This window comes from Aedes albopictus, chromosome 3 (assembly GCF_035046485.1).
Source record: "Aedes albopictus strain Foshan chromosome 3, AalbF5, whole genome shotgun sequence".
NCBI lineage: Eukaryota > Metazoa > Arthropoda > Insecta > Diptera > Culicidae > Aedes > Aedes albopictus.
In genome coordinates this window covers 145,157,827-145,170,057 of record NC_085138.1, presented here as the reverse complement: position 1 = coordinate 145,170,057, position 12,231 = coordinate 145,157,827, and the positions used below count along the sequence as shown (strand labels likewise).

The following is a 12,231-nucleotide window of genomic DNA, read 5'->3' as shown; positions in this document are numbered from 1 at the left end:
CTTGCATCCGGCACCCGAACGTACGCCGAACAACCAAATACTTTCAGGTGTGCCACGTCTGGCTTACGGTCCATCCACAGTTCGTACGGCGTTTTTCCAATCACCCGCGACGGAACACGATTCTGGATATACGAGGCCGCCATCACGGCTTCGCCCCAGTACTGCTTGCCCATGTTGGCATCCGCCAGCATGCAAATCGCCATCTCCTGGAGTGACCGATTCTTGCGCTCGGCCACCCCATTCTGCTGTGGTGTGTACGGCGTAGTGTACTCGGCCTTGATCCCCTCGTACTCGTAAAACTTTCGCAGTTCTCGGCCGGTGTATTCACCGCCTCCGTCCGACCGAATGGTGACAGGCTTCCTCCCGAAGAGATTCTCACAGCGACGCACGAACTCCTTGATTTTCCCGGCGGCTTCATCCTTGGTCTTCAGCAGGTAGACGGTGGTGAAACGGCTGAAGTCGTCTATCAAGGTCATGATGTACCGGTTCCCCGATGGAGTTGCGGTTTCCATCGGACCGCAAAGATCCGTATGGATTAATCCAAGTGGCCGATTCGCTTTCCGTTCAACCACGGGGGGAAATGGCTTCCTTGCAAGTTTCCCCTTCAAGCAACACTCGCACGTCGTGCGAACCCCACAATCGGATAATTTAAAGCCACTTACCAGGTTATCTCCATCCATCCGCCGCAAGACATCTGGGTCGCGATGCCCCACGCGACGATGCCACGTGTGCTGGCACCGGTCGTTATGCTCACCTGCAGCCTTGAGCGATCTCTGCTGTACTCGCAGCCGGTAGAGACTGCCGACCTTGTCGCCGACCACCACCGTCTCACCAGCGGCGTTCCGTATGGTACAATCCGAAGCACCGAACACAACGACGAATCCTTTCGCCGCTAGCTGGCTCACCGATATTAACCCGCCGTCTAACTCGGGCACGAACAGCACATTCTTCAGCGTAATTTCCACTCGGCCGCCACGCCCGTCTTCACCGAAAATAACACCATCACCGAGTCCGTCCACTTTCGTTTTATTACCATCGGCCAGAGTCACTTTTGTGTCAACACTTGTGCGCAGCGAGTGGAAAAACGCGCGATCACTCGTCATGTGCGCCGTAGCGCCACTATCAATCACCCAGCTGGTTGGCATCGAGTCACCAGCCATGAAACACACCGCACTGTTTACGTCCTGTGCTTGCTTCGCTCTCGGATTGTCATCCTTCGGCTTTTCGTCCCTCGCACCACGCTTTTTCCCGAAACCACCACTGTTGTTCTTCGCAAGCCACTTTTTGCACTGCGCTTTTACGTGACCGGGTTGTTTACAGAAAAAGCACCGCCGCTCTTCTTTGCTGCTATCCGCGGCTAACTTCATCGCTCTCATGTTCTCCGACAGCGATGCGCCCTGCTGTTGCCGCTGCCGGAATTCATCCAACAGCCGAGTTTTGACGGAAACCACCGTCCAGTCAGCATCAGCCCGGCACTGTAGGGTTTGCACTAGCACTCGGTACGATTGCGGAACACTTTTGAAAATCATCGCGATTTTCAGCGACTCTTCCAAGTTCTGGCCCGCGGCGGCCAACTTATCGAATAGTTCTTCCATTTCCGAAAGATGTTTGTCCATATCGTCACTCTCGTCCATGTTCGCACCACACAATTGCGTCAGGTAAAACACTACCGTCGACATAGTCGCTCTCTCATGGTGCTCTTTCAGAGCCGCCCACATTCCCCGCGCACTTTCCGACACTTGCACGATCTTGAATTGGCTCTCTTCCAGGCAAAGCCCAATATTAGCCCGAGCCTTCCTATCACGAGTCAACCAATCCGCGTCGGCATCTTCCGGCTTTTCCAGCCTAATCACATCCCAAAGGTCTTCTTTCTCGAGCAACCACTCCATCCTTTGTTTCCAGGAACCCCAGTTGCTCGAGCCCAACTTCGGGAATGAAACTTTGGCACTATCCGCCATTTTGCCACTCGCGCGAAAAATCACTTGACCGGATTTTCACTCGCGACGAGCCCACGCCGAAATCAACGCACAAATTCTCAATCCTTTCTGGCTTTTTCGCACGCTGGGCCCATTACCTGTGGGCAGAACCACTGTACGCGAAGCGGACACCACGAAAAACGGACCGAAAAAGGATTTCTCCCGAGAAGAAAAGAACACGAGGCGCGTTTGATGAAAAGATATAATTCGCGTGTTAACTGTACAGAGTTCAGAATGATTGTTACAAAGGAAATGCTCTGCGCTGCAGCGGCGCGCTTTTGTTTTAGTTTTATACGGTTGGCAGTCGCCCACTGCAAAAGGTATGGTTGGTCGTAGTCGTCAGCAAGGTGATTAGATGTGGCGAGGTAGACGTGTTGCCAACTCCCACAGGTACTAGCTGGTGGCGCTCCTCTTAGCCTGCGAATCCAAACGTCGAGAAAAAAAAACCAAGGAAGGAAGACTGCTTCTTCGGTGGATGATGTGATTAAGGTTGGGGTGGAGGTTGGGTTTCGGTGGATAAGAGATGAGTTTTGGGGCTGGAGCTGATTGTCCGTACTCGATGTTGATATTGGGCGGTCCAAAGTTTTGTACCGGTACGCCGTACTCCTTGTTCGGCTCGATCGAGGGTTTGGTAGAGTTGCTGGATACTATGCTACTGTAGGTGCTCCATATACTGAAGCCGGTACTTCCAATGAAGAAGCACCATAAGCACGAGGGTGGCAGTCTTTAGGTATCGGCGATGGGTACCTCACGATGTTGGGCATCGATATTGATCGTGAGCACCAGTGCATAAATTAATAATGCTGACGGTCGCAGCTGATCCGATGAAACGAAAAGCAAAAGAACATAGAAATTGAACGATTAATCTTGGGTCTAATTGGGGGCATGCGCCCGATGTGTGGTGTAGGTTGATAATCCAGAGTGACCAGCGAACCGGGAAAAAGCCGAGAATTCATAATTACCGGAAAAAACTAGAAATATGGCAGCATCCATTTATTACGTAACGCTATAATCTACAATTTTTGAACCCCCCCCCCCCCCCCCCCCCCGCGGGGCGTTGTCCACAAATTACATAACGCTCTAGGGGGAGGGGGAGAATATTGCCGAGCGTTACGGTTTATACAAAACAAAAATAGGATTTTCATACAAAAAAGCGTTACGGAGGGAGGTTCAAAAATAGTCGATTACGTAATAAATGACTGTTTGACAGATTCGCGCCGTACAAACTGCGACGAGGGGTGATATGAAAAATCACTCCCATACAAACATCAAATTGATTTTTTAATAGGTTCACGGGCACCAAAATACATGAAAATTAGAATTTTGGTTCTGTTTGACTGAACCGTTAAATGTTTAGCATTTTCTTATAATCAGAATAAAATATGATTTTTATGTTAGAATCAAATTTTTACCTTAATTTTGATTATCAGCGACCATTACTAGCTTACTGTAAAGCATTTTAACTTGCATTAGGAAATATTTTCTTAAAACAAACGTTAAAATTTATTCAATCTTAGTTATTTTCCTACTGTGGGGCAAGATGAGCACCCCTGATGGGAGTATAGAAAAAAAAAATAAATTATTGATTGTAATCCACTCAATAATGCCGAACATAGGTTTCCGTATTCTCTGCAACTATTTGGTTGCGTTAATTTCTAAAAATAAGTCACTTAATAATCGTTCATTGCTTTTCGGGTCATTTTGTATAAAGTTAAACTCGTCATTTTTTAATAATCGAAAAAAAACTGATCATTTTAGAACGTGATACCATAGCAATAAAGAAGATTTACCATTTCAACCACTGTATATTTTGATTTTAATGAAGTGCTCTTCTTGCCCCGCAGCATGTTTGAACTGACCATAAAACATATTTTTGTTTAGTCAAATAAATCATCCTTATTGTGAATTTTGAACCCTGCCATGTTTATGGGTGATAGAAAACATGTTATCGAAAAGAACTACTGAAAGGTACTTTGAAAAATTGTGATAACTTTCAATAAACCAAAGAATAAAAATAGAAAGAATGCCCTCTCTTGTCTTTTTCTATGAAAACGTCAAGCGACAAAACAAGTGGTGCTCTCTAAGCGTTTCAATGTGGAAGCTCTATGCAAGGTTGCGACCATTCATTTGCAAAGATTTACATTCATTTGCTATTATCTCAGTTTAGAAGCATGCTATCGAAAATCAATGTATGGATGAATTTAACCTTGTAGTTTTATCTGTAGTACGTTTGCGACCCCAATGTTATTCGGCAAATTTTCATCCATACATTGTTTTTCGATAGCATGCTTCTGAACTGAGATAATAACAAATGAATGTAGGGTGCCTGTACCAGTTATCGCACCACCTAAGAAAAACTATTTCTACAAAAATAAGAAGAAGACCGACGAATGTAAACAATAAGTCAAATGATTGATTTGTTTTAATACTTTACAGGAAAAATGTAGAAACGCATCCCTTATGGGAGTTGCCATAACTGGTACACTATGGCGAAATAGGGTGCAAGGAGGCCGAAAAGTTAAGGAAAATGATTTATTTCTACCATAATTTGAGCAAATTGTGAAGTTTGAATGATTGCAATCATCTTTTGTGTTCGTGATCTGTTGTTCACGATTTTTTTCTTGTTGATTTGTATCTTTAAAGGTTGAAAATCAACTATGGCGAATTTGAGGTACTATAGCCATAACTGGTACACTGAGCCTAAATCTTTGCAAATGAATGGTCGCAACCTTGGCTCTATGTAACAGCCCAAGTAACCACAAGCATTATAACATTGCACGAATTAGACTGAATATCAACCTTTGCAATGCGAAATGCAGTAATTCAACACTTGTCATGCAATAATGCTTTAGATTGGAATTATCAATGTGATGATGCATTGCATTTTTCTTTACATTCGGGTTTATTAAAAGGTGATATAAGATAATTCAATAATTCTACACTGCAAAAACTGAATAAATGCAATGTACAAACTAGCAAAGTTTGCTCTAACAATACAATTATAAAAGCTTGACTCTAATGGTAAACAAACGAAATCAAGAAGATTGAAGAACTTTACGATCAACTCTAGCGGTCTTCAACATTTCTGGTTCGACTCCAGACCAACTTAATCCCCGTTTGAGCCACCGATCGACGACAGCAAAACCTATTTAGAGATGAACTTTTCTCTTTTCTGTAGGCTGCTATCACATGCCAATAACGATGGAAATTATAATTAGCATATGAGCAGTGTGCGAAGGGTGTTTTAATCGAGGTTTTAATCTTCTTATGTTGATTAAATATCTTCTAAAATGCATTATGTATTTTTTAGTCATTTATCGGAATGTGATAGTTTACTGTATTCTATTACATATGACAGTCGTTTTACCCTCTACTACAATGATTGAGACAGAAGAACAGTTTCCTTTTAGTTAATGAAATATCTGTTGTTATCACTGCAGCAGAAACGGTCCAAGGCGCCAGCGCAATGGAACTCATCTAGCGGTCTTCTACACTTCTGGTTCGACTCCCGACCCGGCGACAAAAAAATAATAGTTAAAACATTCATGTGTGGGGGCATCAGTACCGTCGATAACGAAACGGTGCTAAAAATAGATTTTTGTTTTGGTTTTTCGTGTTGCACGTATCAAGCATGTCAAATGCAAATGTACAGCCCATGCATTTATATTGCTTTAGCATGGCTGTCAGCGTGCTGCAATATGTGGCACTAATTTGATTTTGGTGGGGCCCTTTTCGACTTTAATATTGCTTTAATGAGGTGTTTAAAGTAATGCAGCATTATATTCATAATTTTAATTATCAATAAATGGCAAAATTGATGCACTTATATACGGCTTCGTGGTTACTTGGGAGTGTTCGTGATTTGTCATAAGGGAAGATGGTGTGCGTATGTTTTGGTATCTGCATACAATCAGTAACGCGCACTATCGCATAAAGGTTGAGCTTTCATCCGCAGATAGCGCTGCGGTAGGGGTAGGCGGGGCAATATGGACACCCTAAGGTTTTTGCCAACTTTACCTGGCAAGATGTCAAAAAAGTTTAGTTTTTTGATACCTACATGTATGTTAGAACTAAAATGATCATCCCTAGTATGGCAACTGCAAGTCAACGATAAATAGCTCTGAAATGTATTGTGTGAATTCGGTTTAGTTTTGATCGAGGTACCAGGCTGATAACAGACGGTGAAATAAAGAGTTGAATTCGTTTCGATCGCGTAGTCCGTAATTGATGAGGCTTACTTGGTTAAAATTCCCGAAACCTTACAAATTGGGGGCTCGTCCGGGAACCAATAGCTTCAGGATACGTGGCCGAATACGTGAAAACAGTTAGAAGGTTGGTGAAATGGATGCGGTTACACGGGGTCAAACGGACCCAAGCTTCCAATGGGAAGTGTGTGCTCCATATCACCAAACCAACATTTACGAGTATTTGGAAGTGCAGTTAATACGTTTGAATCAAAATATCGCAGAATTAGTATCACAAGCTAGTAGTGAAGGACGAATTTCGTGAGGCTGTGCGCGAGATTCACGATTTGCATGTTAAAGTTGCTAATATGCAAAATAAGAACGATCATGTTCAGAACAATACCATCCAACAAGCGAGTTATTTGAACAATACACAAAGCAGTGAAAAAGTGAATGGAGATTGTGTGTTTCAACCCAGCAAAGAAGACACGCATAAGCAGCAATGTGTGTCGGTTCCAGTCAACAGACAAAATGAATTAAAGCTAGGGTTGCAACAAAATTCATCATGTCCAGGCTGCTTCCAACAAATAATGTGTTCGGTTGGCCCACATCGACGACAGCATCATTCTAAGGGTAAACGTGACCAGAAAAATCAACAGCAATGATGTTCAACGTTTCTTCATAATTTCTATTACGGGCCAACTCAATGCGATGTCATGCGAAACTTTCCCAGGATGATGAAGAAATGCGATTGGCGAACCGTAAACCATAGCCGTGAAAGTTATGGAAGCGACATGGACGATATCTCCAACCAGAGAAAATAGGTAGAGAAGCGAAGAGTGAACAGCCGCCTGAACGGCAACACTTTTTCTGTTTTGATTTCATCACTCGGATGCTGGCAACTGCAGTAAAGCTGATTAATCCACCCATCGAAGGTAGTGCCTATCTTGCATACCGCATTTGAAAACTATTTATACTGTTGTTTTATTAACTAGACATTGTCAAACTAATGTTCCAAAATGGAACAATTTTCATTAATTCAAGGAATCAATGTTGTTTGCACTGTCATCCATGATATTTGGAAACTTTGGTGAAAATATGTTTGAAACGAATGCAATACTTATCTTTACTTATGCGGCAATCGTCAAGGTTTGTTGATTTTTTTAAGATTTAAGATTCTGCTTTAAGATTTTAAGAAGCAAATTGTTGCATAATGAAATGAGGAAAAGTAGGCCTTAATGACACACTAGCACGCAAGGATGTTTTTGATCATCTGGCAATCATTTGACTCATTTGTCTATAACTCAGTTCAGAAGCCTTATATTAAAATGTGATGCTCGACAAACTTGTAGATTATTGTTTTTCCTACAATTATCACCAAGGACGCCAAATTCTAACTCTTATATTTACGGCGTAAAAGTGTTAGTACCACCTACTCATACTAAACGATCGGATATTTCGATCGTTTAGTATGAGTAGGTGTTACTAGCGCACTCACGCCGCATATATGAGATTTAGGATATAGCGTCCTTGGTGATAATTGTAGGAAAAACACTTATCTACAACAATATACTCTACAGTTGCACTAACGAACTACACGACACACACAATACGCAACGCGACACAAGACAACGATTGTAAGAACGATAAGTGTTGTCTTGTGTCGCGTCGCGTATTGTGTGTGACTTATCTACAAGTTTGCCGAACATCTCATTTCAGTATTATGCTTCTGAACTGAGTTATGGATAAATGAGTCAAAATGATTGCCAGGTGATCGAAAACATCCTTGTTAGCACGTGGAGTAAACTAGCTTATTATTATTATTAAGTAATGCAAAACAGAAATTATGCTATGATTTTTTCATTATACAAATCATCTGAGTTGCATAATGTTTATAATGCAATTCAAATGAGTTGCATAGTGAACATTACGCAACTCATTTGAGTGCGGAACCAGTGCGGAAAACTAGGCCATTATGAAACTGAAATGAGTATTATAAAATAGAAATTATAATACTGAATTGCGTATAACAACTAACGTATCCCCGAGGATCTCTCAACTCGCTCTCTTGACACTCACTCGAAATGGTTGACTATTGCCCTTCGGATATGGCCGCTTATCGCTTGTGAATGGATCCGGAGGGTGCCCTTGGTTGATCGGTTATGGTTTTTTGGCCTTCGGGACTTTTTAAGAACACGGACACCTCGCTGTGGTCGATGTTCGGATCGTACAAGGATGACTGTTGGAAGTTCGACTGCGGTTGTTCGATGACGGACAAGAGTGGTTGGTGCAGCTCCACTTGATCCACCATGACCGACAGGATCGTCAGCCAGAAACCTGGCCTTACACCGGGATGGTCAGGCCAGGCAGCGCGATTTCTGGGAGGAAACAAGTTCGAGATCACCGAGTCCGCACTAAGACTAGACAGGCTCGATGCAGAAACGGATTCACTTCCGGACAATTGAAGAGCGGTGCGGAAATCATCAATGACGACTCCCAAAGGTGGTGATCCATAGCTGGAGTCGATGCTGTTGGATTCTTCGCAGATGTAGGCCTGGGCGCCCAATGCTCCAAAGTACTACTGGTCATTACCGTGTCCCGAGAACTCCGGGCAGCGTCCCCAACAGCTCCGGATGGTGACCACAGCCGGTGGAAAAGGTCGGAAGGACGTTGAGGCCAGAATGGCACGGAATGGTGAGAGCTTCCGTGTACTGATGCGGTGTCAGGAACGGCTTGGGCGGTTCGGATGGGAGCTGGCGACCGGAGCAGTTGCGATGTCACTGGCTGGCGGCGGGAGTAGTGTGGCTTGGATGCGAATCCAGCTGTTCGACGGTGTGTCCATTGGATTTAATGAGGCAGGATGGTATGGGTGGGTGATCGGCAATTAGCTGGAATGGCCTATAACACGTTTCAGTCATTGGCAATTGGTCCGGACCATCATTTCAATTTACCGCTGATAGATCCGTTGGAAATGGCGAAACCGTGTTGGTAGAGGGCTGGCCGGTGAGAAATTCCGTAGATTGGCGATGGTGGGAACTAAGGTTTTGATGGAGGAGGAGGTAGTGGCTTCACGAACGATGTAGCTACGATGCTTGTAGCTACCTGGGGCGTACAAATCGAGCGGTGGTGCTCCATAAGAGTCAGAGATGAAGCTCGAATAACTCTGAAAACGAACGAAAATGGTTGAAAATCCACTTGACCCTAGAGTACCCAACACCTACTTCAACTGTTTCCCTTTCGCTGTTCTAGTCCGCCGTACAGGTTGAGGTCGCTGTTGAACGACGGTCCCGGATTCAAACGAGGCAGTTGAAGACCAATGTCGCCACCAGAGATTTGTTGATGGCCGTCACCAAGGAAGTCATCGCTGGGAGGAGGTCCATACGAGAATTCCGGAGCGTGGATTTCTACCTGGTTGGGTGGATCCTGGTCAACTGGGCCGGCAATCGAATTCCATCCGTCGCATTCGATCTCTGCTGGGGTTGGGGAACGTGAGCAGAGGAGTGATGTCCGAAGGTCTGCTGAGCGGTGAAGATCGGTTTCGGTGGTCCGTAGACGGGCTTCGAAGATCCATTGACTGGTTTCGGAGGGAAGGCTATGTTGGTTGAATGACGTAGGTAGGTTTCTGTGAATTGGTAGATTAGTTTATAATTTTATAAAATAAGCTATGATAAAGTAACATACCGGTGGTCCGTAGACTGGCTTCGGAGGAGACCAGTGTGGCTGAGGTTCTTCTTCAGTCCTTCGAACTTGATCTTCAGCATCGGAACTTTCAGTTTCTTCTTCGCGCTGCAAGAACCCTATCTGCTCTAATTCGTACTATCGTCGTCATGGTTGTTCATTGTTTTCATTGTTGTTCATGTCATTGTCTCGCTTCTGAGTCTTTATCCTGGAGCGACTCGGCTTGTATTTTGGAGATGGTGGAGGTTCCTTCTCTTCCCGTTCTTCTGTCTCAAGATTGAGATTATCTTCAGTAAACACTCACCATTTGAACGGCACCATCATCATAAGCATCGAAACTTTGGCGTCCTCCTTCTGCAGGATAGCCCAGACGCGCTGATTCTTGTTAGTGACCAAGTTCTCGTAGTCTTCTATCGTACTTCAAACTTCCTCGATCGACGGCATGTTCTACGTTTCGGTCTTTCGAAGTTGACCATGTTTGGATGGTCATCGTCGTCGTCCTGAGTTGGACTATTTTAGTGATTTTAGTCTATTGTCTTCGGAGTTATCAACCGTCTCATCCAATCCATCTTCCTCCGCTGTGGATTATGGAAAAAAATAAATTAGATTTGATTAGATACCATTAAGGTTATGAGTAAGGTGACATGGGTTACCGTGTTATTTTTTGTTAATAATCTGCTGTTATTAGGTATGTATTAAAAAAATCTGTAGCAATTGATGTACTAAGAACGCTGACATAAAGATGATGGGAACAGAGGGCAATGCTATTCGGTGTCTTTCAGGATACCGGACCATGGCGCCGAACAAAGAGGACATAGCTTGTTAGATGCAAGGGCCGGCCAGACGCAGGTTCCACAATAAGGTTTATGCATGCAAGGTTGTAAGGTTATTGCTGCATACTTCGTGCATGATACGCATACTATAAGGGCGAGAAGAAAAGAGGGCAGGTAGTTGGTTAGTAGGGAAACATGTTAGAGAAATGTAAAAGCATCCGCAACGCAACCATTGCGTTCCAGGCTTTACCATCTAAAGCAATGATGAGATCATTGTCTGCCATCTGCATGCTGCAACATTCGATATTTTTCTTGCTATCATTTAAAGATAGCAAAAATTTTTGCACATCGCCGTCCTCATCGAATGCCGCCGTACACAGTTGGACCACTTTTTGCCGTTCACTCTGCTGCCGTCTGTACATTAGCGCCTGATCTCCTCTGCTAATCTCTAGTGCCACTGTTTTAGATAATCCAATTATTTTTTCTGTAAAACAAAATTATTTATCACTGAAGTGATTTCTGTTTTCACTGGCTTTGTTCTACACCACATTCCTTTTAGAAAACGTAGTTTGAATATAGGCTTATACCACAGACAAACAGACGTGGCACTCTAATTACATACATCGTACACTCATTTAGCGGGCGATTCCTATAGTTTATAGAGGCTTACATAACCTCGCAAATTCTCATACAAAAAGTAAACATTGCCCTCAAAATTTCGACGTCGTAGGAGAGAAAAAGAAGGAGATAAAAAGTGACGTCACTGTGCAAGCTCCCATAGTTGGAAAACAAATCACCAGTGGCGTTTTACAGCCATCTAGTTCACGGTTGGCGAAACACTAATGTTTACATAAATTTGCGCTAGTTTTCCAGTGACTATGTTTAGAATTTATAAATGTTCAAGTGTTACGTCTGTTTGTAGGTACATTGTGTATTATACAAACCTACAAACACCCACGGAGACGGCGACACTCCCACTTCGCGCAACAGCAAGGAGTGGTAACTCTCGGCTACGTTGTTGGTTGTTATATCGGAACGATAGGTAGAGTAGATTAATGGGCTGATGTTCCGTAGCCACTGCAGCCGCAGATATCGGCCAAAATCTTCGGCCTTCTCGACATCCTCGGTATGTTTCTTTATATATTCAGTTACAACTTTCACACCCTCCATCATTTTATTTGCCGGTAGGTGTGGGAGTTGTAAAGCCATCCGATAAACGTTATAATCTTTTGATGTTGGGTGTACGCCGACCTTAACCACAATGTATCGTTTCACGGCCTGTAATTAAATTCATATTAGAATCCTTTCCACCTTAGATATTTTGGATGTACGTAGAAATCGATACACCGAGGAAATTTTCTACTCAGTGACTGAGTTGGTCTTACTCAGAAATCGAAAAATCATTTCTCGCGTTTAGTATCATACAGGCGTATCTACAATGATTGATTTCTCTTCATCGACTTTCTCTTCGGATTATTCCGGGAAATACTACCAATATTTGGATGATCTCTCGGTGTATTTCGGTATATGGCGACTAGATCTAGTTACTAAAATAACAAAAACATCCGAAAATGATTTGCCGGCCAAGTTATTAACCAAAGAGAAAGTCGATGAAGAGAA

At 43.5% G+C, this 12,231-nt stretch overlaps 1 pseudogene; it reads right to left on the bottom strand.

Moving 5' to 3' along the window:
- Positions 1-2,371: 2,371 nt before the first annotated feature.
- LOC109423395 (uncharacterized) lies at positions 2,372-11,784 on the bottom strand (annotated as a pseudogene).
- Positions 11,785-12,231: the final 447 nt, after the last annotated feature.